General features: G+C 48.2%; 1 protein-coding gene across 8 annotated transcripts in view; it reads right to left on the reverse strand.

Annotated features, from left to right (window-relative positions):
- Positions 1–24584, reverse strand: part of NCK2 (NCK adaptor protein 2) — a 133813-nt gene that overhangs the window by 58034 nt on the left and 51195 nt on the right. For 6 of the 8 annotated variants that reach the window (XM_060309641.2, XM_070046881.1, XM_060309639.2 and 3 more), the window contains exon 2: positions 11879–12060. The gene's annotated coding sequence lies outside the window, so the exon portion shown is untranslated. Of the gene's footprint in view, positions 1–11759; positions 12061–24423; positions 24444–24584 lie in introns of those variants that run through there. The other 2 variants (XM_030845056.3, XM_070046882.1) reach the window with 2 other exon arrangements.

Genomic DNA, 24584 nt, shown 5'->3' on the forward strand with positions numbered 1-24584 from the left:
GCCACGAGGTTGCTGCGCCTGGGGAGGGGTCTAAGCTGTGGCACACCCTGACCTTTGCCCAGAATCTGTGGGGTTGGCTGCGGCCCTGTCCCTAGATGCCCGGATCACAGACCCAGCACTCACCCAGTCCCTCCGCGTCACTGTCCCGGAAACTAAGGCCCAGAGGGCAACACACACGATGGGACGCTCAGCCCCTCCACCGCGCACCTGACGCTCCCGCCAGGAACTTCTGTTCCGAGCGCAAGTTGGGATCTACCCCCTGGGAAAACATGACCAACGTTCTGCAAAACTGTCTTCACTATGAGCTTCCGGGGGATAAGATGCGGTCATTTGAAGACGGCCTGTAAGCGTTCAGCTCCTCCCACAAAACAGGCCTCCACAGACCCAGGCTACCGACAGGGAAGATGTTCCTGCCGCTCCTGGGGTCGACGGCTTTCCTCGTTCTTGCCATCTGGGCACGGAATGTCCCTCTTAGCCTCTGTAGGTGCCACAAAATCTACCTCAAGAACTCAGGTTCAGAGCGTAGGCTACAAACGCCCGACGCCTCCAAGCAAAGCCGGTCTGACTGGGGGAGGGGGTCTCGTATCCCCTCCATTTCCCACTCATTCCCAAGCAGAAAGCAGTGTTCTGCGGAAACACCCCATCTGTGGATGAAGCATTCTGCTCCCCCAGTGGGCTGCGGGCTGCCCTGGGCTGTCCTTGACCGCGGCTTGGCCCTGTGTGCCCAGGGAGGTCTGCACACAGAAAGGTGGCACGGTTACCCCACTCAACAAGCACTGAGGGGTACTGGCCTCCATTCAGAACCTGTTTCTGTTACTATCCTGTTCATTAACACAGCACCAAAAGTCGCTCTCCTTAAACTGTGATCTTCCACGGTCTGAGTTATTCATACTGTTTTATCACCATCTTGCAGCCGTACGGTTTCCAAAGAACGCACTTGTGGTGCTATAATAAAGGCCAACAGGAAAGTCGATCCTGACCAGCAGAGCTCTAAAGCCCAAGGTGCTCTTCTGCTCTCTGCACTGAGACACGCCAGTGACGGGGGAAGGTGGGGTCCCTGGGGCCACCAGGCTGCTCACTGCGCTTTTCCACGCACCTGCTTCAGATCAGCGCGCGCTGCAGGGGGGGCCGTAGAGGGATTCCCATCCTGCCGTGGCGGCTCAGTGCTTTTCAGCTTTACTGAGGTACACTTAGCTATGCAAGGAGCTGCACCTATTAAATGTATACAATTGGGTGAGTTTGGACATATGCAAACGCACTTGGTACCATCACCACAAACAAGGTAATAAACACACCCATCACCTCCAAGAGACGTACCCGTTCGAGGTCTAGTTTGCTTTTCAAAAGCCTACACCCCCTACCCGGCAATACACACAAACACACAGCACGGATACGTTTTGCTTTTCTGGAGGAAGGAGGCCAAGGAAAACACTTCACCTCTCCTACTTTTGGAAACTCAAGAGCAGCAGTGCTTTATTTAAAGCTCCGTGTGGCCGGCGTGGCCTGTTCTTTAGAATCACTCTCACATCTGCATCGTCTACACGCCTGGTCCAGGGACTCTGAGAGCAAACAGCGCGTGTGCGGTCAGCACCCAGCAGCCCCGGTGCAGCCGCGACTCATGGGTCACCGTCTGCCGGGCCGTCTTGGCAAGTAAAGCAACCTCTCCTGGCTCTTTTCCATCTTTTATAAAACGGGGGTGGGGGAGACATATAGCCACATCACCTGATCTTCGAAAGAATTTATAGGAAAATGCCTTTGTAAACTGTAAGGTACAATTCAGAGAACAGTGGAGAAATGACTGCAAAGTTACTAATTCAGTTCTACAATCTGTCCTAAGGAAAAGAACTGGGTGGGGGTGGGGTGGGTGGGAAAGGATTCGCTTTCTGTGTTTTTAATTTGTGTCCAGCCTTCGAGGAAGCCACACTGCTGGGGCGTGTCGGCTGTGACAGAAAAGGGAATATGCTTGGCTAAACTTTGACCGTCACCTCAACCATCAGAAAAGGATGATTTCACTGCTACGTAAAGAAACAGTAAATCTCGACTCTATGCAGCGTCGCTCTGCACACAGGCGCCCTGGGAAGAGCAGGGGACCCCAGGGATGACCCCACACACAGGAAGTGTAGGAGGTCCTTCAGCCTCCACAGACGACTTCCCTCTCAGAGGTCAGCTGGTCAGCGGGGAGTCACAAATACACGGCAACATCTGGGAAGAGCACAGGTGCAGGTCCGAGGCCTGCTGAGCTGGCCCTGGGGTCTTCAGGAGGTACCGAGGCCTTTGGAAGATTCAGGTCCTGTCTCCTACACCCCAACCCCTCCCAAAGCCTTCCTCCCTCCTCCCTTCTTTACGTTTCCAAAAGGGACTCGCTTCCAAACCCTCATTGGTTGCTCGAGGTTTTGCTAGGGAAAATAAATGAATAAAATTCACGGTCAAGTAAGAATGAAAGGCTTTGGGTCAGGAAGATGTGGGTTCACAGCCCACTCTGCCCTACGAGCACACGGTTTTGGCCAAGTTGTTTCATCTCTCAGAGCGTCAAGGGGTCCCAAGTTCAAGGTAAGCACTCAGATAACAGGTCGCTGCCGTGTCACTGCCGCAGGTCAGAGCCTGGGAGCAGAAGCAACACGGGCTTGGAAGCAGCAGCTCGTGGCCAGAACAGAACACTGCTTGTGGGCTCCACTCTGTGACCCTGGGCAACCCTCTTCGCTCCCCTGAGGCTCAGTGTCTCTGCCTATGAAATGGGGGTGAAAAGATCTGCATTCCAGCCACAGATAATATCCTGCAGGAGACACGGGGTGGGGGGGCAAGCAGCTGGCAAGTGCCCGGTACGTTACAGCTGCTCCCACTGACTCACCAGCACGTTAACTGTGGTAGAATCAACACAGCAATGTTTCTTTTAGCAACGCTCAATACCTATTGGTCAACTATTTAACCAACTATTACAGATCTAACCACTATGTCGACTGGAACGTCAAAGGCTACGGCCATCCCTAGACATTCAGTAGCCCCTAGAAAGACCCAACTAGTCCAGCTGCAGAGGCCCTACCCCAGGTGCCTCAGGGGTCCCAGTGAAGGGGGAGTGGTGGTAAGGGGACAGGATGGTCCCTTCTATTTTGGCAGAAACTCAACAAGTTACTTTCAGGTATCTAGCCTCCCAGCAACAGCTGTGACCCTAAAAACGTAATGACAGAGAAACGGGTCTTGCATGTGAAAAGTCTTTCTAAAGAATCCCTGTGGGTGCAAAGTGAGTGACCAGCAGTCTCCAAAATACCAAAAAGCTGGAATATGGTAAATTTAAGTCAACTTTACTTAGTATATGAACCGTGGGAAACTGTTGTTATAAAAATTGAGGCTGATATGAAGACAAGTAATAAAAATTTCCTTTACTAAAAGAAATATGATGGGATAGCATTTTTACAAACATGAAAGTGACAGACATGCTTAACTTATTCTCTCCTGCTGAATGCACAATTCAACAAACCACTGCTGCTTCTATAGTCGAACGGAAAACGATGCGTACAGACTTAAAATCGTTATCAGCTTAAAACAGACTATTATAAGATGTTTCATGTAAGCCTCATGGTAACCACAAAGTAGAAACCTGTAACAGAGACACAAAAGAGAAAGAGAAAGATACTGAAGCATACCACTCCAAAAAAAATCACAAAGAAAAGAGACAAAGAGGTGAAAAAAGAAACAAAAGAATCAAAAAAACACTACGAAAACAATTTTAAAAAGGGAAGTACATACCTACCAATAATTACTTTAAATGTAAATAGACTAAATTCTTCAATCAAAATACACGGAGTGGCTGAATGAATAAAAAACAAGCCCCATCTATATGCTGCCTACAAGAGAGTCACTTCACCTTTAAGGACACACACAGACTGAAAGCGAGGGGATGGAAAGACAGTCCATGCCAATGGAAACCAAAAGAAACCCAGGGTAGCTCATTCTTATGTCAGACAAAATAGACTTTAAGCCAAAGACTGTACTAAGAGACAAAGGAGGGAATCATATAATGATAAAGGAGTTGACCCAACAAGAGGAAATAATATTTGTAAATATTTATGCACCCAATATAGGAGCACCTAAATATATAAAGCAAATATCAACAGACCTAAAGGGAGAAATAGATAGCGATACAATAACAGTAGGGCACATCAATATACCACTTCCAACAATGGACAGATCATCTGGACAGAAAATCAGTGAGGAAATTGACCAGATGGACTTAACAGACATTGACAAAACAGTCCATCCAACAGCAGCGGAATACACATTTTTCTAAGGCACACATGGAACATTCTCCAGGATATCACGTTAGGCCACAAACCAGTATTAATAAATTTAAGAAGACTGAAATCACATCAAGCATCTTTTCCCATCACAATGGTGTAAAACTAGAAATCAGTTACAAGAAGAAAACTGGAAAATTCACAAATATGTGGAAGTTAAATAGCATGTTACTGAACAACCAATGGGTCAAAGAAGAAATCAAAAAACATCTTGAGACATTAAGAGGTACAAACAACTATGTATAAGCAACAAGGATATATTGTACAGCACAGGAAAACACAGCCATTAATCTGTAATAAATTTAAATGGAGTATAACGTATAAAAATATTGAATCACTACGTTGTATACCTGAAACTAATATAATATTGTAAATCAACTACACTGCAATTAAAAAAAAGAACCTTGAGACAAGTGAAAATGGAAATACAATAGACCAAACCTCATGGGATGCATTAAAAGCAGTTCTAAGAGAGAAGTTCAGAGTGATAAAAACCCACATTAAGAAAAAACAAAGATCCCAAATAAACAACCAACTTTACACCTCAAGGAACTAGAAAAAACAAATGAAGCCCAAAGTTAGTAGAAGGAAGTACAGAAATCAGAGCAGAAATAAATGAAATAGAGTCTAAAAAGATCATAGAAAAGATCGGTAAAACTATGAGCTGTTTTTTCCCAAAAGACAAAGAAAATAGACAAACTTTTAGCTAGACTCACCTAGGAAAAAAGAGAGGACTCAAACGAACAAAATCAGAAAAAAAAAAAGAGGAGACATTACACCTGATATCACAGATGTAAAAAGAATCGTGAGAGATTACTATGAACAATATATGCCAACAAATTAGACATCCCAGAAGTGGATAAATTCCTAGAAACATCAAACCTATCAATATTGAATAATGAAGAAATAAAAAATCTGAACATACCAGTTATTAGGAGGTTGACTCAATAATCAAAAACCTCCCAACAAACAAAAGTCCAGGACCAGATGGCTTCACTGGTGAATTCTATCAAACAATTGAAGAATTAATACCAATGTTTCTCAAACTATTCCCCAAAAACGAGGAGAGAACACTTCCAAACTCATTTTAAGAGGCCAGCGTCGGCTTCCCTGGTGGCACAGTGGTTAAGGATCCGCCTGCCAATGCAGGGGACATGGGTTCGAGCCCTGGTCCAGGAAGATCCCACATGCCGCAGAGCAACCACGCCCGTGTGCCACAACTACTGAGCCTGTGTTCTAGAGCCCGTGAGCCACAACTACCGAGCCCGCGTGCCACAACTACTGAAGCCGCATGCCTAGAGCCCATGCTCCACCACAAAGAGAAGCCACCAAAATGAGAAGCCCAAACACTGCAACGAAGAGTAGCCCTCACTCACCACAACTAGAGAAAGCCCATGCACAGCAACGAAGACCCAGCGCAGCCATAAATAAATAAATATATATTTTTTTTAAAAAAAGAGGTCAGCATCACCCTGATACCAAAACCAAGAACACTACAAGAAAAGAAAACTACAGCCCAGTACCCCTGATGAACATAGATGCAAAAAGTTCTGAACAAAATACTAGGAATCTGAATTCAACAGCACATTAAAAGATCATATACCATGGTCAAGTGGGATTTACCCCAGGGACGCAAGGATAGTTCAATACCTGCAGGTCAATCTACATGATACAGCACATTAACACAATGAAGGACAAAAATCATGATTATCTCAGTAGATGCATAAAAAGCATTTGACAAAATATTCATTTATGATAAAAACTCAACAAAGTGGGTATAGAGGGAACATACCTCACCATAATAAAGGTCATATATGATAAGCCCACAGAAAACAACATATTCAACAGTGAAAAGCTGAAAGCATTTCTTCTAAGAGCAGGAACAAGACAAGGATCCCCACTCTTGTCACTTATTGAACATAGTATTAGAAGTTCTAGCCACAGCAATCAGACAAGAAAAAGAAATAACAGGGACCCAAATCAAAAAGGAAGAAGTAAAACAGTCTATATTTGCAGATGACATGATATTATGCATCATAATATCAAAAACCCTAAAGGAAACCCTAAAGACGCCACCAAAAAACTGTGAGAACAAATGAATTAAGTAAAGTTGAATGATACAAAAATCAGTTGTGTCTATACACTAGCAATGAACTATCAGAAAGAGAAACTAAGAAAACAATCCCATTTACAACTGTATCAAAAAGAATAAAATACCTAGAAATAAATTTAACCAAGAGGGTGAAAGACTTGTATACTGAAAACGATAAGACACTGATAAAAAGAAGCTGAAGAAAACAGAAATAAATGGAAAGATTTCTCCATGCTCGTGGACTGGAAGAATTAACATCGTTAAAATGTCCATTCTATCCAAAGAAATCTACATACTCAGTGCAATCCCTGTCAAAATTCCAATGGCATTTGTCTCGGAAATAGAAAAAACTATCTCAAAATTTGTATGGAACCACAAAAGACCCTGAATAGTCAAAGCAATCTTGAGAAAGAAGAACAAAGCTGGAGACATCACGCTCCCTGATTTCAAACTGCCATTGACCCTTGAACAATGCAGGGGTTAGGGGCAATCAAAAATCCACTAAGGGCTTATAGTTGGCCCTCTGGATCCACAGTTCTGCTGTATCTGCGGTTCCACATCCATGGATTCAACCAACCATGGAAAGTGCAGCACTGTCGTATTTACTATTGAAAAAAATCCGAGTAAAAGTGGACCCCCACCGTTCAAACCCAAGTTGTTCAAGGGTCAACTGTATAGTCAAAACTATAGTAATCAAAACAGTATGGTATTGACATAAAAACAGACCTTGAGATCAATAGAATAGAGAACACAGAAATAAGCTCACTTAATCGGCCTTATATGGGCACTTAGTTTACCACATAGGTGCCAAGAACATACAATGGGGAAGGTCAGTCTGTTCAATAAATGGTGTTGGAAAAACTGGACAGCCACATGCAAAAGAATGAAACTGGACCACTATCTTACACCATACACAAAAATCAACTCAAAATGGATTAAAGACTTGAACATAAGACCTGAAAGCATAAAACTCCTAAAAAGAAAACATAGGGGGTAAGCTCCTTGACATCTCTCTTGTGACGATTTTTTGGATTTGACACCAAAAGCAAAGGCAACAAAACCAAAAATAAGTAACAAGCATCTGCACAGCAAAGGAGACCATCAACGGAGTGAAAAGGCAACCGATGAATTGGGAGAAAATATTTGTAAATCATATACTTGATAAGAGGTTAATATCCAAAATATATAAAGAACTCATACAACTCAACAGCAAAAAGACAATCAGATTAAAAAATATGCAGAGGACATTTTTGCAGAGATGTGCAGATGGCCAACAGGCACATGAAAAGGTGCTCAACATCACTAATCATCAGGGAAATGCAAATCAAAACCACCATCATATATCACCTCACACCTGTCAGAGTGGCTATCATCAAAGGGTCAGGAGATAACAAGCGTCTGATGACGGTGTGGAGAAAAGGGAACCCTCATGCACTGTTGGTGGGAATGTAAATTGGTGCAGCCACTATGGAGAACAGTATGGAGGTTCCTCAAAAAAATTAAAAACAGAACTATCATGTGATCCAATAATCCTACGTCTGGGTATCTATAAAAAGGAAATGAAAACAGGATCTGGAAGAGATATCTGTACCCCGCATGTTCACTACAGCATTAGCCATGAACGCCAAGATATGGAAGCAACCTAAGTGTCCACCAATGGATGGATGGATAAGAAGATGTGATACATAGGTATGTATATGCGTGTAAACACACATACATACGCACAGGAATACTGTTCAACCACAAGAAGGAAGGAAATTCTGCCATTTGTGACAACATGGGCAGACCTTGAGGACATTAGGCTAAGTGAAATAAGCCAGACAGAGAAAGACAGACGATGCATGGTAGCATTTACATCTGGAATTTTTTTTAAAAGTCCAAGTCATAGAAACAGGGAGTACAAATGTGGCTGCTACGGGCTGGGGGCGTGGAGGAAACAGGGAGAGGCTGGTAAAAAGATTTCAGCTCTAAGATGAATAAGGTCTGAGGATCTAATGTAAAACATGGTGACTACAGTTGACAACACTATTATATAATTCAAACTTGCTAAGAGAGGAGAACCTAACTGTTCTCATTTTTAAAAAAGGATAAACATGTGAAGTGATGGGTGTGCTAATTAGCTAGATGGGGGGATCCTTTCACAATGCATATGTGTATCAAATCAGCAACACGTACGCTTTAAATATCTTATAGTTTTATTTGTCAATTATCCCTCAACAAAGCTCAAAAAAAAAAAAAGAAAATCATGCCTGTGCCCACATTTACGTTTTGGGTATATTCACATCAGCAACTGACGCAGTCTGCGATCCAGGTCTCGATTACTCTCCTCTACCCGTAAGTCTTGTGCCCTACGCACCATCTTCCCCCGCTTAACGCCCACGTCCTTCCACTCACCAGGCTTCTCTCCTGAAAAAGTCTCCAAGTAGATTTTCAAAAGATAAACAACCTTCCGTACAGCATATGACGCTGTTCACATCCTCCATCCCCAGGAAACACCAGCCAGCTTCCCACAACAGTGAATCACAGTCAGTGTTCAGTTATCCAGGGAAGAATTAAGCGCAGACTATACACTGTCAAGTTCATTCCAGTGGAAAAGGAAGGGGCTTGCGGCCGTGCTCCTCCCATGAGCTCCACTCCCCCTGTATCAGGCAAAGTCAAGCCAGGGAGTTCTGAAGTCCGTAATTTCAATGTGTGTGTGTGTGTGTGTCTGTGTGTGTGTGTGTGTGTGTGTGTGTGACTGTGTGTGTACAAGAATACAGGGCAGGGAAATGCAGTCCCTGGACACAGCGGGCTCAGGGACCCCCTCATGTCACCGTGAGATGCAGCTCAGACATCCCTCCCCAAGACCTCTCCCCTCGGCCCAGCCCCAGGGGTAGGCGGGCTGAGACGGCCCCAGCTTGGGCTGCCCGGCAGCGGGGAGGCGCTTCCGAGCCTGACCCCTCACGTAGCACTTTACCAGGTCGCCACTGCTTTCCTTTCTTTCCAGGACAGGGCAAGTGACAGGATGGCCAAGCCGTCACTTTTCCTGCGGGCACATCAAAGACCCCTGACCCAGCAGCACGTGCGGGTTCCCACCCGTTACTGCTTAACCGACGTGGAGACCCATTACCCGCTAAGGCACCCAGCCTGCCCTGTGCCTCGGGACCCATGACGCCTCAGCCCCACTCCCCGCTTCTTTAAAATTCACTCAGTTTACCCTGCCTCGGGCACCTGAAACTTGCTTTGAGAGCCTGACTGCAGCTGTCACCAGAGCCCCAGAGCTGTCAGGGTCGCGCCCCATCCCACAAGGCCACGAGAAAGAGAGTCTCAAACTGTATTTCATCTATTTCTGTAGCTGCTAAAACAGTCACTGCAGGAAAAACAGCCCAGAATCCAGCTGTGCTCACAGTCAATATTTATTACACGAATGGACAGCCCTAGTGGTTTTCCCACTGGACAGTTTTCAAAACCATGAAAGTAATTTTTAATAAGCAAATCAGGGCTTTGGTGTGGCTCTCATAAAACGTATAGGAGTAATTATTTTAAATTACATGCATACAAATATTTTTGTAAGTATATCCGCGTGATAATCTATGTATGACTGTCCATCTAGTGGTACCCAGGCGTCGACTCTTGTTTGTGTGATGGTAACAGACTTCTCCTGGGCACCTGTGCAGAATATACTGCCCCAATTAAGCGTGTGACTTCCCCGACTCACCACTTTCTGGAAGAGGACCCTGACAGTCACTGAGAGTCTATTAATGTCACCCATGACCAAGACCTTCTAAAGAAGTCCTGTCAGACTCCGTGACTGATGAATCACTAGAGAATTCTGATGACCAGATTCCAGGATTTGCGCTAATTCCTAGCTTATATTCCCATGAAATCTGACAAACTGATAAATACGTGAATGCATTTATAAACGACCAAGTTTTAAAAGGTTCCACTTCAATGACTATTAAAAAAATTGAATGGTCATAGCCAAGACTTTTTTATGTAAATGGAAACCTCCCAGGATTAGACATGAAACACCCAAAGGCGTTCCACCCATATAAGGTCTGGAAGAGAAACCTTGGAGGGTCCGACCAGCGCCTGGGGGGATGTAAAGCCAGTGAAAACCAGCAATGTCCTGGGGGGAGGGGGACCTCAGGGTCACTTACAGGGACACAGTAAGGGGGAGGGCTTGGATCAGCTGCTGAGATGAGCTCTAGTCTCTCAGTTCCAAACCAGGACCCAGAACTGGAAATCATAATGGACGCCTCGCCCCTTTAAACGGGTGGGAGACTGTCGTTTGCCCCAAAGAAATCGTAAAGGAGAATTCGTCATCTTACCCTATGGAACACCACATACTGACCCCATGCCCTTCTGCTCACCACACACCAACGGGGAATGTAACTGAAGTCGAGGTGATTCCAAAAAAAAAAAAAGTGGTTGAGGAGAAAAACCTGACTTACAGTAGTAGCTTTAGACCAAAGGAAGGAAAATTCTAACTTATATTAAACTAATAAATCTATGGCAATAAAACCAAGAGAGTTTATAGCCCAAAGTTATACGTTCAAGAATAGCTTAAAGCCAAACTTATGGTTACCGAAGGGGAAAGGTGGGTATGCGTGTGTGTGTGTATATATTCAGTCATATATATATGACTGGATCACTTTGCCGTACACATGAGACCAACAGAACACTGTTCATCAATTACACTCCAACGTAAAATAAAAATTAAAAAAAAGAAATAGAATCGTTCAAAGCAATTTATGAATACTAGAAGCAAAATAAGGTTTTGAGGGAAAGGTCATAAACTGGGTGTTATCCCTACACTTCGGGGCAACGCTCTGAAGGTGAAATTGGACCTTCTCAGAAAGCACTTCTACTGCCCAGCCAGAGCTGGGACCCCAGATGAACTGAACCATTAGACAGCATCTCTTATGATCTAAATCAAATGTCCCAAACCATTCGTCAGGGCTAAGAAATGTCTGTTGCAACACATGCTTTTGTCCAGGGTCTGTCATGACCTCAGTCCACGTGCTGTATCTACAGGCACGATTTTAACGCACGAGCAGCTTCTCATGCAAACCCTTCCTCAGAATCCTTGTCTGTTTGCATGTTTTGATGGAGACTCATCTTCCCAGCATCCAAATTGGAATGACGCCTTCACTAGATGGAGCTCACCCTGAAGTCAGCTCCTATATATCCTGGACCACCCCCCGCCGGCCCAGGCGGCACGCAGGAGGCTCAGCTCCTCCAGACGCAAGACTACCTGTCCGGCCCGGGAGCAGAGGCACTAGGGCGGCTCACAGGCTGGATGTGCCCACTGCCCTGCTTCCTAGCTGACGCCACCACGTGCCAAAGCAGGAACGGTGAGTCTAATTTTTGAACCAGATCCGTTGGAAACTTACGTTTTACGAGGCTCAACGAATCAGAGCTGCGTTTACTGTCATTCTACTGATGCAGAGTGAGCATCTGAGGCAAAAGCGGCAAGTGCTCCCGTCTGCTTTGGGCAGGAGGCCGCACTCACCTTCGGCACTCAGCTATGAGACAGGACGCACACACGGAGCTCCTCCGCAAGTGAATTCTGCAACTGACAGCACCCGCGAAGTCACCAAGCTGCAGGAATTCTCCAAATTCTCAAATCCAACTCAAACCTCAGCGGAGGGTTATGATCTGGGAAATCACTTGTAGAAAAGGAACATGGGAAATCTAAAAAGGAACAGAAAGAACCGTCTATTAGGACCGCTTGCTGGGTTGGTTTTAAGTCACTGGCTGAGAAATAACTGATGACTTATTTGCCTGAAACCATATTTTTAATTGACCCCAGAAAAAAGGTGCTTATATTTACTGATCTCAACCCAAACCGAAACGCCCTCACCCTGCTCCACCTTCCAGGCCCCGGGCCGGCTCGGAGGCAGAGGCTGGGAGGGCTGGGGGCCCCTGGCCATAGCCGAGGGACCTGAGCTCCCAGGTGTCTCCAGCCCCCTCGCCCCGAAGCCCCAGTGCCCATGGCCTCGAAGACTGCCGAACAGAAAGGCGCGGTTGCCAAGCGGAAATTCCAAAGCCTGTCTGGGAGCCTAATTAGGGAGAAGAACCACAGAGCGTGGCTATCACTCAGACACTCCATCTCCTGCACTGGCCGTGCACTGAGAGGGGTGCACCCCTTCCCCCCAACCCACAGCTTGTGCTTATTGGGGTGAGCATACACACACCACTCTGTATAAAACAGATACCTAACAAGGACCTACTGTACAGAACAGGGAACTCTGCTCAACACTCTGTTATGACCTCTATGGGGAAAGAATCTGAAAAAGAAGAGATATATGTGTGTATAACTGATTCATTTTGCCGTACACCTGAAACTAACACAACATTGTACATCAACTCTACTCCAATAAAAATGAGAAAAAAAAAAATCCCTGCAGGAATCTGAGGGCAGCACCCCGAAACTACAAGGAAGTCAAACCGAGGAGCTGACGGAGGGGACCCGCAGTCCCCCCCTTCCTGGCCGCGGAGCCTGCCGTCACCTCATGGCCACCACACCTGGGTAACCATTTTCAGTCCCAACCTATCATTGCAGGGGACCCTGAGGCTCTGTGGACCTCCGAGGGGGTTCACTGTCATCTTTAATTATGCTTCAGACCCAGAAGGGATCCGTCCTGACAGCTCACTCCGACAAGATCTATTAATTCACCCCCAGCATGAGGATGACCCAAAACGTTAAACATCCCACAGAAAAGTCGAATTCTATTTTAGTCAAATAGAAAAGGATAATTCAAGTAGGGCTTTCATAAAAATGTTATAAGGCAAGTTCATAAATTTTGATTAAAAAATGAATTCCTCTCTAGGCATTCTCTGGTATTATTTTAAGGGCTTGCATGATTCTTTTTAAACGTATGATTTAACACAGGACAAGGCACTGGGCAAACACAGCGGGGATACAAGATTGGGACAAGATGTTAGACATGCAACAGGAGGACGGCGCCCTTCTCTCTGCCAAGTGTTTACAGTAACACGACAGGTTCTGCAGAAACAGACGTTCTGGTATCTGGACTTGGGGATCCCGACCAAGGATTCTGGTTTCTCACTGTGGGACTTACCGTGACGTGCCATTTACTGGAGAAAGCCACCAGCTAAACACAGCTGTGCCCGCAAGCACCAGCGCCATATTAGTATTTTCATGGGTCCTTCTGGACTTAAGTTGTAGTTTTAAATTTTCCATTGAAAAGTGAACATGCCTGAGTCAGATCTCCCCAAACCAATGCCCGTGGGCCTCTGGAGGCCTGTCTGGGTTGCCCTCCGCGTGTACAACGCTCTCACAGGGGGTGTTATTTAACCCTCCCAATAACCACCTGGGTTAGATATTAACACCCACTTTTATTACACGGGGATAATCTCTCGATATCTTTATTACACGGGGATAATGTCTCTAATCTCTATGACATGGGGATAATCTCTCGTTATCCTTATTACACGGGGATAACCTCTTGATCTCAGAGAGGTGAAAGGCTCTCCTTAGTCGGCTCTAGCGTGAGGAATGCAGGCCTCCAAAGCTCTAAACCCACCGCACCGGCAGCAAACTTAGTGCCGGAGAGTTTACCTGCCCAGGGCAAAGGCACGAAGGCCTGGCTCTGGAAGCCCCGCCCTCCGACACTCGGTGCGGCGGAAAAGCCAGACAAAGGTGCGGGATCTGAGCTAACGGAGAAGCCCCAACCGGAGGCTCTGCTTCAAGTTCACGTACAGATGCCCTGGCCGCCTGGGGACTGACTGTGAGAGAGGGAGGGGCAGCGTCTTCCTTGAGAAAAGCATTTCACTGACGAAGCGTCAATGAACGAAGCACACACCTTAGACAGAAATGAACACAGAGACCAAAACCGCTCTCCTGCTGGGTCTACATGCAGTCTGCCCACCACCATGCTTAACCTGGGTTATGGGCTTATTCAAAACCTCTGCTAAGGGTGAGCATTTCAGATCAGGTCTTCATTACAACCTGTGATCAAATCCATCAGGAACGCGTACACTTCTGTGCAGAAAACCACCTCCGACTGCAAACACTGCCAGGTTCAAGGTCACTGGGACCGTGGAGGCCCTCACCCAAGAGGTCACTCAAGGACTCCGCACAGCCCGCTCAGGCGGGAGGGGACACGTGGGACGGTGCACGCTCGTCTTTAAAGCTATTTCTCCACTAGCATCACCTGCATCTCCCCACAGAAATAGAGAGGAGGAGGAGGAAGGAGTGGAAAGGAATGAACACGAATACCAAATGCACCTCTTTCTCCACATGGATCTGGATCCGAATCACTTTACCAATGCAAAGTCCACGCGATATCTGAATTCCCTGCAACAATGAGGTTTTCTTTTTCCCAACTGTGTTTGGAAAGCCCAGGCCCAACCTGGGGGTCTCCACAGCCTCGGGGGGCGTTTGGCTGAGTGCCCACACCGCCGAGGGTGCCCGGGGTGCCTGACCCAGCCGGCCTCCTGGGGAGTCGGGGCAGTTTCCCCCGAACCTCCGTGCGTGTGGCCGTCCAGTGTCGGCGTCCATCACTAACGGGCTTCCCTGCAGTGGAGTCTTCAGGGTTCATGAGAGGCCCGCGCCCTTCTGCTGAGGCCCAAGGTCACTGGACACGCTGCCCTGCCTACTTGCCAACTGGCCGAACTGCCCAGAGGACTAGAATCCCCAAAAGGCTCCCCGCAGAGACCAGCCTCCCTCCTCCTGACCCGCAGAAACAGAGGAGCAGGCTGGGGAGAAGCGCTCGGACAGGCCCCAGGAGACACAGTCCCGGCGGCTCCACCTTCGCCAAGGCGTCGTCCACCTCCACGGCAACCCTGGGACACACACCTGACTATCAGCTCAGGAACGAAACCACCACACCCTCAGGCCGCAGCCAGGATTCGGGCCCAGGCCTGTCTGCCTGCAAAGCCCTCTTCCTCCCCACAAAGATCACCACTAAAGGGCCAGAACCTCGAGGTGCGGGCAAAGGTCATCTGTCGCCACCATCTCTCTGGAGTGTCTGCCACGCTGGGGGGCCCTGCTTCAGCCCCTCACACCAGGGAGGGACAGCATCACACAGCTTCCAGGACTCAAGCCCACGACCACACACACCGCCTTAGTTTGAGAAAGGGGTGGGGGAGGGATGGTTGGGAGGTTGCGGTTACTAGATGCAAACTATTCTATATGGGATGGATAAGCAAGAAGGTGCTACTGCAGAGCGCCGGGAACTCTATTCAGTGTCCTGGGGTCAACCATAACGGAAAAGAATATAAAAAAAGAATGTCTATATGGGTATAACTGTGTCACTTTGCTGTACAGCAGAAATTAACACATTGTAAATCAGCTATACCTCAACAAAAATTTTTTTAATAAATTATATAAATAAATAAAACAAAGGTACTGGGGCTTCCCTGGTGGCGCAGTGGTTGAGAGTCCGCCTGCCGATGCAGGGGACACGGGTTTGTGCCCTGGTCCGGGAGGATCCCACATGCCGCCGAACGGCTGGGCCCGTGAGCCATGGCCGCTGAGCCTGCGCGTATGGAGCCTGTGCTCCGCAACGCGAGAGGCCACAACAGTGAGAGGCCCGCGTACCGGAAAAAAAATATAAATAAAAAATATTTAAAAAAACCAAACAAAGGTACTGTTTCCCTTAGATGTCAATGCTGAAAAAAAAATTACTGAGCAACGTTATCTGACTATTGAACACTGCACACAAGCAGAAGACTCCCAGGTTACAGCAGGTGAGCTTCATGACTGAACCTCATACTTTATGCAAAACACACCCAGGGAACCACCCAGACCCCTGATCTGCAGACAGAGCTAAAGGCAAATGTCTTTTTTCTTTTATTAACAAAGAAAAAACAGGGCTTCCCTGGTGGCGCAGTGGTTGAGAATCTGCCTGCTAATGCAGGGGACACGGGTTCGAGCCCTGGTCTGGGAGGATCCCACATGCCACGGAGCAACTCGGCCCGCGAGCCACAACTACTGAGCCTGCGCGTCCGGAGCCTGTGCTCCGCAACAAGAAAGGCCGCGACAGTGAGAGGCCCGCGCACCGCGATGGAGAGTGGCCCCCGCTTGCCACAACTAGAGAAAGCCCTCGCACAGAAACGAAGACCCAACACAGCAAAAATAAATTAATTAATTAATAAGAACAAGTCACCGAGACCTGCAGTTTAAAAAAAAAAAAAAGAAAAAACAAGCCATGATTATTATAGGCCCTTTCTTCGGCCTCTTCCCCGTCCCAATGGGACACCACTCTCCAGACCAGACCCCTCGGTGGCCCAGGTGGTCGCCCAGCTCAGAATGAACACCAGGATTGCCCCCTGACCAGGCCCACCTGGGCCAGCGTGGCCTTGCTGACCTCCCGCAGAACTAGCGGTATTTCACATCTACTCAACGACTTGGTGGAAAACTTGATTTGAGTGGGAGAATGCTGGTTTCAGACACGGAACAGAGGTACACAAAAGTCTCCTTGAATGACCTGGCTGAAGATGAACCCTGGTTCCTGCCTCGTGTGGACGGACACTGGGCCGCTGAGAAAGCGCTTCTGGATCTGACACCCGGGCTTCCAGGGAGAGGATCCACCCACCTCTCATCACCCCTCGCGCAGCGGCCCCGCCAGGCCTCAGTGCTGACGGCCAGATGCGGGGTTCCACGGGTTAGGAGGTCCCGCCGAAATCAGGACTCTTACTCAAGATAAAGCTGTCCTGAAAAGGGAGCCATCACATTTCTCCGCAATGGGCTGGAATCGATTTTAAACGCTAACACTGGTTATCAGTTGATTGTGTCTGTGCATCAGAAGCTGATTAATGAAAACAGGGCAGAAGAAGTACGAGTTTCTAACTCTGTGAACAGCCTGAGGGAGACAAGTCTTCCAGGACTGAGAACAAATCTGCCAGCAGCGGGTCAACCACACACACCGGGACCAAAGTGGCCCAAGGCCACGGGTCCCAGGCCCGGCTCGGCCACCACACGTCCCGGCGGTCCTGTGCCTCTGTGTCATCTTCCGTGACGAGGGTCCCTCTGCTCCAACCTGTAGCTGTGAGATCAGCACATGGGAGAATTATCCAAAATTGATGATGTGGTACCAGAAATGTATTAAAGCTTATCTAAAATACCATGACAAGGAGTCATAATGCAAACCTTAATGTGGACTTCAATTTTATAGTCGCCGCCTCAGAATTCTAGCAGATGGGAATTACATCAGGAACACCAATTCTGATGGTTTGGAAGCTTTTGTGTATATAGTTGATGTTAGCCTCTTAAATACAATAGTCCTCCATCCTCCAAAAGTCCTGATCGGTGTTTGTCTTGAGCTCTTTCCACTAACCCAAACCGTAGTTTTCAGAATCAGCATATATACATACGTGTGTGTGTGTGTGTGTGTGTGTGTGTATACATCTCAACGCCGCAATTAGACAGTCTAATTACATAAAACATTTTAAAAGGGTCACCCGCGTTCTTTATGAAGTGTCTGCAGGATTTCATTGTTGTCCAGGTAATTACACCACTAATAAAAAGCACGCTGACCAAATAAACCTTCAACACAAAAACACACTAGAATAAAACCCCTTTGGTTGAAAACGACAGACAGAAGGAAAGACAGACAGAAAGGAAGAAAGACACACACACAGACACTGAATTCTTATCTGAGATAACTTAGACACCAGGTGATCCAAAGGGCCCGTCTAACTGTGAGTCTGTGGAAGCACTATTTTGATTATTTTGCTGAAGTTCACGTCCCTTAACCTTTTGGGGATGAAGGACTGAAAGAATGAGGGAAATCGCAAGAAAGGCCACACACACACACACACACACACACACACACACACACACACTTTTTAAAAATAGAATCTTAGAAAGCAGGCAAGAAGCCCAGACCAGGTTGTGTTAAGAGGGGTTACAACTAATAAACTTGTGGGGCGGAATCAGGGGGGAGGTATTACTTTACTTTTAACTGGATTCTTTGCTGTGACACGTTCACACTATGTCTCTCTCGGGTAATTAAGATGGAAGCTGTGAGATCAACTCTGTCCTCCCTTCGCTTCCCTCCTCCGCTCCATCCTCTGCCAGAAGCCCGGCCGGACACGGGGAGCCTGCGCCTCCACCCTCCCATCGCTGAGCGGGCTGCGTGGACAAAACGGATTATAGGGCTCCAGGGATCCGGCGTGTCACACACCCACCTGTGTCCTAGATCACATCACATCGCCGGCCTTTTAAGAGGCAGAACAGGCCTCTCACCGTGAGTGTGGAGGATAGGGTTTCGACAGCAATTAGATGAAGGTGATGGGAAAAAGAGACCGGGAACAGCCCACGCATGACCTTTGGCACCTGAGCAGCCCCTGGGGGGGCAAAACTATTAAGCTCTGCAGCAAAAGGTCGGGAAAGGTTTCGTGGGAAGGTTGGCTTTTTTGTTAATTTTTATAAATTACTGGTAACTGAGAAGCCTCCTGCAGAATGGATTTGGTTCTAAGAAACTGTGAGAAAACATCTCCCTTCACGTTGCCCTCCTTCACTTCTGATGGGTCATGAGTCAACGTGATGTGTTTCCCCCATTTCTGTGTACGGTTGATGCTCGTGTAGATTACAGTATCCCATAACTGTATTCCATAAAAATTCCACAACGTATAGAATGAAAAGGGAGTTGAATAAACTAAATTTTCCCATTAAAAAAAAAAGGCTAATAGTTATAAAAATGTAACTTTCAGAGAACAAATTTATGATTACTCCAACTGAATAGAAATGTTAATGTCACTGTGTTTTTCAAGTATAATTAGGGGCTTCTGAATATTCTGAAAACGGTCAAAGTGTATTCACCCACATTTTCGCCAAACGCCAGCTGCTTTCGCAATCCTGTGCCTTTATGTCTGCTATTTCTTCCGCCACCTGGGGAACAGCTTCCCACCTCCAGTCTCCCAAAACCACTGTCCAGCCAAATCCAACTCATCGCCCAGGAATGAACTCAACCGCCCCATCTTCTGGAACGTTCTAAAGGAATGTCCTCCATTCCTGCAGCCATCGCTCTTTTATAACCAAACTCCCCTTTTAAAGGCTGTGCAGACAGAAGTGCCTCTAGGGAGGGACGTCCACAGGCTGGTGTCCATATGGCTCTCGGCAACATGACTCTTATCAGACATTCATCATCCAATAAACTTCCACTTCCTCAGTGATACCTGTAAGATCTGATGCAACTACTGTTGCAATGTCTGGCCCACTCAGCGCCCCAGAGTCCAGAAGCCTCTTCTCCCAAACTTCAAACCAAGAGACCCCAAATCCCTTACACAACTACCCGAACCAGCCCTTCAGTATCGACACGGAGCCTTCAACACAGAAAGCAGCACATCTGTGCCAAAACCAAATGATGGTCCTGCTTACGAGCCGTATGTCTTCATTTTATTGCCATCAATTTATTTTTCTTGAGTATTTCATTTACTATATAAATTAGCAAGAAACCGATGAGAGAGACTGAATGAATCAAAGAGGACTGCTAAACTCTAAAGCTCAAAAACGTATAGATGACTTCCCATGGCAGCTGCCCAATGGATGTCATCCATAAGAGCCATTTAAATACTGTGTCTGGGCTGAAATCCAATTAAGTCATTTCTGTCTGAATATCCCCAAAGAGCCTCCTGCTGAGTTTGAAGTGGAAATAATTGCAAATGCCAGATTAGCTGTGTAAGCACTTCCAGAGCCGAAACCCAGCAAGAGCATGAAAATCTCCATGCCCAGCTTTTCAACTGGGCACAAAGGAAACACTTCAACGATCATTGGGCAGAAAGAAAGCCCAGGTCCTGGTGCAGCCAGGTCTCCTTAGATAATCCTCGTCCCCCGCACGTGTCAAAGAAAAGCTGCGATCCATTCATTTACGCGAGCAGTGGAATGACAAACTTGGGCTCCACCGCGCCATTCTGTGCACAGAGGAAACAGCATCAAGACGAGATTTCAAGCCTTTTCTGAATTCATTTCCCTGACCAACCCCTTATGCAGGACACCCTGAAATCAGTAAACCCTGAAATTCACCACCGTCTCCACGCGTGTAACTTGTTCTGTGAAAATGTGCAAGCAGAGACAGGACAGTAAGGGGATAAGATGAATCTCCCCTGTACCTTGCGATCCATTACTCAGATCTACGAATCAGCAAAACACAAGGTGTCTTCAGGTGACGCGCAAGAGCTGAAACCGGCGTGTTCTAACCACACGTTCCAGAGACCGAAAGGGTCCCCCCCGCCTGTCCATTGCACGCAGATCCCACTGAGACCTGCTGTATTGGACCATCTGGAGTTGGATATGACACCAGCCCCAGGTAAGAACCACTGTTGCAGAGACAAGGAGAGCAAGTGAGAAGGGTCCAGTCGAAAAGATCTATCTCCAGACCCTCCATATCGAACACCAGGCTTGTCTGAAAGAAGAGTCACCCAGATGACGAGGCCAGCCACGCCTCCGCATGTGACAAAGGACACAAGGAACCTCTTCCAGTGGCTGCACAGCCCAGTCTGCATCCCACCAGCTGCGTGCAGTGGAGGCTGCCACTTGGCCTTGGACGCTGGGTTTCCTTGGAGACAGTATCAGTCCCCTCGTTGATAAAAATAAAGTCACACTTATTCAATGGAAATGTGACGCACATCTGCTCCGCGCAAACACTGTATGCAAATGAGGCACAGCACAGATGCCGTCCTCCTTACGGGACTCGGGCCAGCGAGGGGCTGAAGGCAAACGTGGGACGACACAGTGGTGCTTCTTTATTGTATCTGCTGCGAGAAAACCCACCTATAAAAAAATTCAGTTAAACTTTTCTAGATAACTTCTAAAGCAGACGTGTGCTATCCAAAGTACCTGCTAATACCTGCCTTAGAATTAAAAAAGAAAACTGGATATATGAACATAATAGTTTTACATAAAAAGTAACTTGTGATGGACCAGAAAGCAGGTCTGATCTCTCCTTCCCGAGACTAACCTTCCAACAGTGAGAGGAACTGCAGTGTCCCTTCGGGCCTCTTCTGCAAGCAAAACCTTCCTAAGTTGAAAAATGACAGGTTTCCTAAATGTTCTCTCTTCTGGATGGACTTCAAGATAAGTCACCCCATAAGTATTTCTGAAGCCCTCCGAGCACTGTGCTGGGTGCTGGACACACAACAGGCAACACAGACGTAGGCTTTGCCTCCACAAAGCAGACACACAGACGAGTGGAAGGTAAGAGCCCAAACGGGGGAGCTCAGGCCCCTGTGGGTCACCCTCCATCACCTCTGTATGTGACACGTGGCCTCGGTGGGGACATCCTTGCAGAGAGTGGAGACGCTGACGATGCGAAATGCACGTCAGTGCTGCCCGAGACGCATCGCGTAGGCAGCATCACAGCTGCACGGCCTCTCACACTGCACCTGGCAGGTGTTTTCTGAGAGGAAGCAGGGCACACGTGCATTTCCCTGACCCTCCTGGTCCACTTCTCCACTCCACTTTCAGTCCAGCGCTCCAGCTTCTCGAGAGTTTTCTTTCTGCTTCAGCCCTGGCTGACCCCATCCCTCCATCAATGCCTCACCTGCAAACCCCACACGCCGTTTTCCAGGGCTCTGTCCACATTGCTGCTCAGATCAAGGTCAAGGGCAGGACACACCTGAGACCTTCCCTGGGAGGGAGCAAACTAGCAGACCACAGTCCGGGGGTGGCCATCCTATCAGCTACCACTCCACGCGACAGTCCTCCCGCGCAGGGAGACGCGCTGTCACCTGGGCGCGTGAGATGCCAGCTCCAACTCCGACTGGCCCGTCTTTCGACAAAATGCCTGTCTCTAAAGCTCAGTTTCCTCACCTGTAAGATGCAGGATAAGGAGAAAAGCATTGCCTTGCAGACCTGCTGTAAATACTACACAAAGCACCTGGCAAAGTTCCAGGCCCCTAGTAGGTGCTCAAAGAAAAGGCTACTTTGTCTCCTGTACTAGCATCTTAATATAAAGGGCCGGTGGGGGGGCGGGGGTGAACAGACGACCACCCTGCCCCCAAAACCCCACCTCTGAACTGGGCCTCCGGAGACGACCCGAACAACCCCGGCCATCGCTGGGGAGATAAGAAGCCGCTGGGGGGGACTTCCCTGGCGGTCCAGTAGCTAGAATTCCGCACTTCCACTGCAGGGGGCTCAGGTTCGAGCCCTGGTCGGGGAAGCTCCACGAGCCATGTGGTGCAGGCAAAAAGAAAATAAAAAATTAAAAAGTGTTTGTAACAGTGTGCAATGCAACGGTTTAAAAAAAAAAGAAGGAAAAAAGACAAAGAGAGAAGCCACTGGGGGGGTGGTGAGAGGACGTGGGGGGAGGAGAGGCACTCGCCACGTTTCCTTTGCGCCCTGGAGCCAGCCCTGCACTAGGGCCTCTCACCACTCTGTCCCTCGGACCTTCTCCTTTTCTTTCTGCGAACGTCCTACACCCTTTGTGTGTGTAACCAGACTATGAAAGTAAAAACGCAACTGTCCCTCAACCATGCGCTGGGTCACAAGACCATGCAGGGAGGCAAGGGAGCTGGTCAGCGGATGGGGCCGGAGCCCCACAGAGCACGGCGAGGGCGGATGACCACCGGCCGTCCCCAAGGAGCCGGCGGCCCAGGGCAGCAGGGAGGGTCCAAGGCGAGAAGGTAAGGTGACATCTAGACCTGAGGGCTGCGTTCACAAGGGGGTCCGAGCTGACCCAGCCGCCTGCGGAATCAAGCCCCGGGGCGTCGGGAGCTGGCAGAGACGCCCACAGGCCTCTCGGCTTCACGCCCACTCTGTAATCTGTGCAGCAGTCTCTCTCCTGATCCTGCTCTTCCCTCCATTCAGAAAATCAGAACACCTGCCAGCTCCAATCTTCCAGCCCTCCTCTCCTTCAAGGCCACCGGAGAATCCCGGCAGGACTTACGCCAACCAGCCACGAACGCACATAATCACCCCAACTCGAGCTCTGTGCGTGCAGCAGAGACGTGCATTCCCACTGGCTGCTTCCTGTCTCGGTGCAAGTCCTTCTCAATGGTGTGTGCTCAATACACTCTGTCTTGGAGATCATTCTTGTGGACAAAAGACAGCAACCAAAACACCCAGACACACATGACACGTGATCCCGCGGGATCCTGCACCCGGTGGCATCTTCACGAGCGCCGAGCCCAGACGCCCCGCCGTCCTTTCAGAGAGACCAAAGTCAGACCCTGGAACGCGTGGGCAAACCTCCCTCACCGGGACCAGCTCTCTGCATTCTCCTCACACGCACCTGCCCCTCTCTTATCTACCCCAAGCCCTGCCCCGCCTACCTTCACCTTCAGCCCACGAGTCCAAGAATTCCGTGCCGCGGAGCTACACACACCGAGGAAAGGAAACAGACCAAGGAACTGGCTGTCACTTACTCAGCACTTACTGGGGATACAGACATGGCTGAGGCTCCTCCTGCGTCGTCACCTTCCGTCCTGACACCAGGAGGCCACTTCACTGTCCCCATCACACCAGAGAAGTCAGGGCATGCACACAGGTGTGCCCGGTGCACAGGTGCAGTGAGAACTGCAAGCCCGCTGACCTGGGAGTCCCTAGCCTTGACCCCGTGCGTACTGCCCCTCGTGCGGAGACCAAGGAGAGCCAGACGGCGCAGGGTGACCGAGCCAGACGCGGCACTGACCCTTTCTTCCAGGGGAGCAAGTGCTTGGGGGAAACCAGTAACGATCTCTGTCAACCATTGAGGTTTCACTGTGTCATGTGAACACAGACAAGATGTCTAAATGATACAGATTTCCTAAAGACCAGAAGCTAAACTTACTGAAGAAAGTTCTTCAGGAAACTCTTACATACTTTCCAAAATGTTCCCCCCCCGCCCCCATTAAAAAAATGTTGTCGCTGGGACTTCCCTGGCGGCCCAGTGCTTAAGACTTTGCCTTCCAATGCAGGGGGTGTGGGTTCGCTCCCTGGTCAGGGAGCTAAGATCTCACATGCCTCTTGGCCAAAAAAACCAAAACATAAAACAGAAGCAATATTGTAACAAATGCCGTAAAGACTTTTAAAATGGTCCCCATCAAAAAAATCTTAAAAAAAAAATGTTGTCACTATTTTCATTCCAATTTCCCACCAGGCATCCTTACCCTCCTGCACCCAAGAACACGGCTGGCAGGATGCGGAGGGCAGTGCAGGCGAGGCCACCGTAATGACCCCTTGAATGGATATCCATTTTTTTACCCACTTTTGGGTGCGCGATGGAGGGGGCCATCCGCCTTCTACCCCGTGCCAAACACTCAGGGACCTT

Source organism: Globicephala melas, chromosome 12, assembly GCF_963455315.2.
Source record: "Globicephala melas chromosome 12, mGloMel1.2, whole genome shotgun sequence".
Taxonomy (NCBI): domain Eukaryota; kingdom Metazoa; phylum Chordata; class Mammalia; order Artiodactyla; family Delphinidae; genus Globicephala; species Globicephala melas.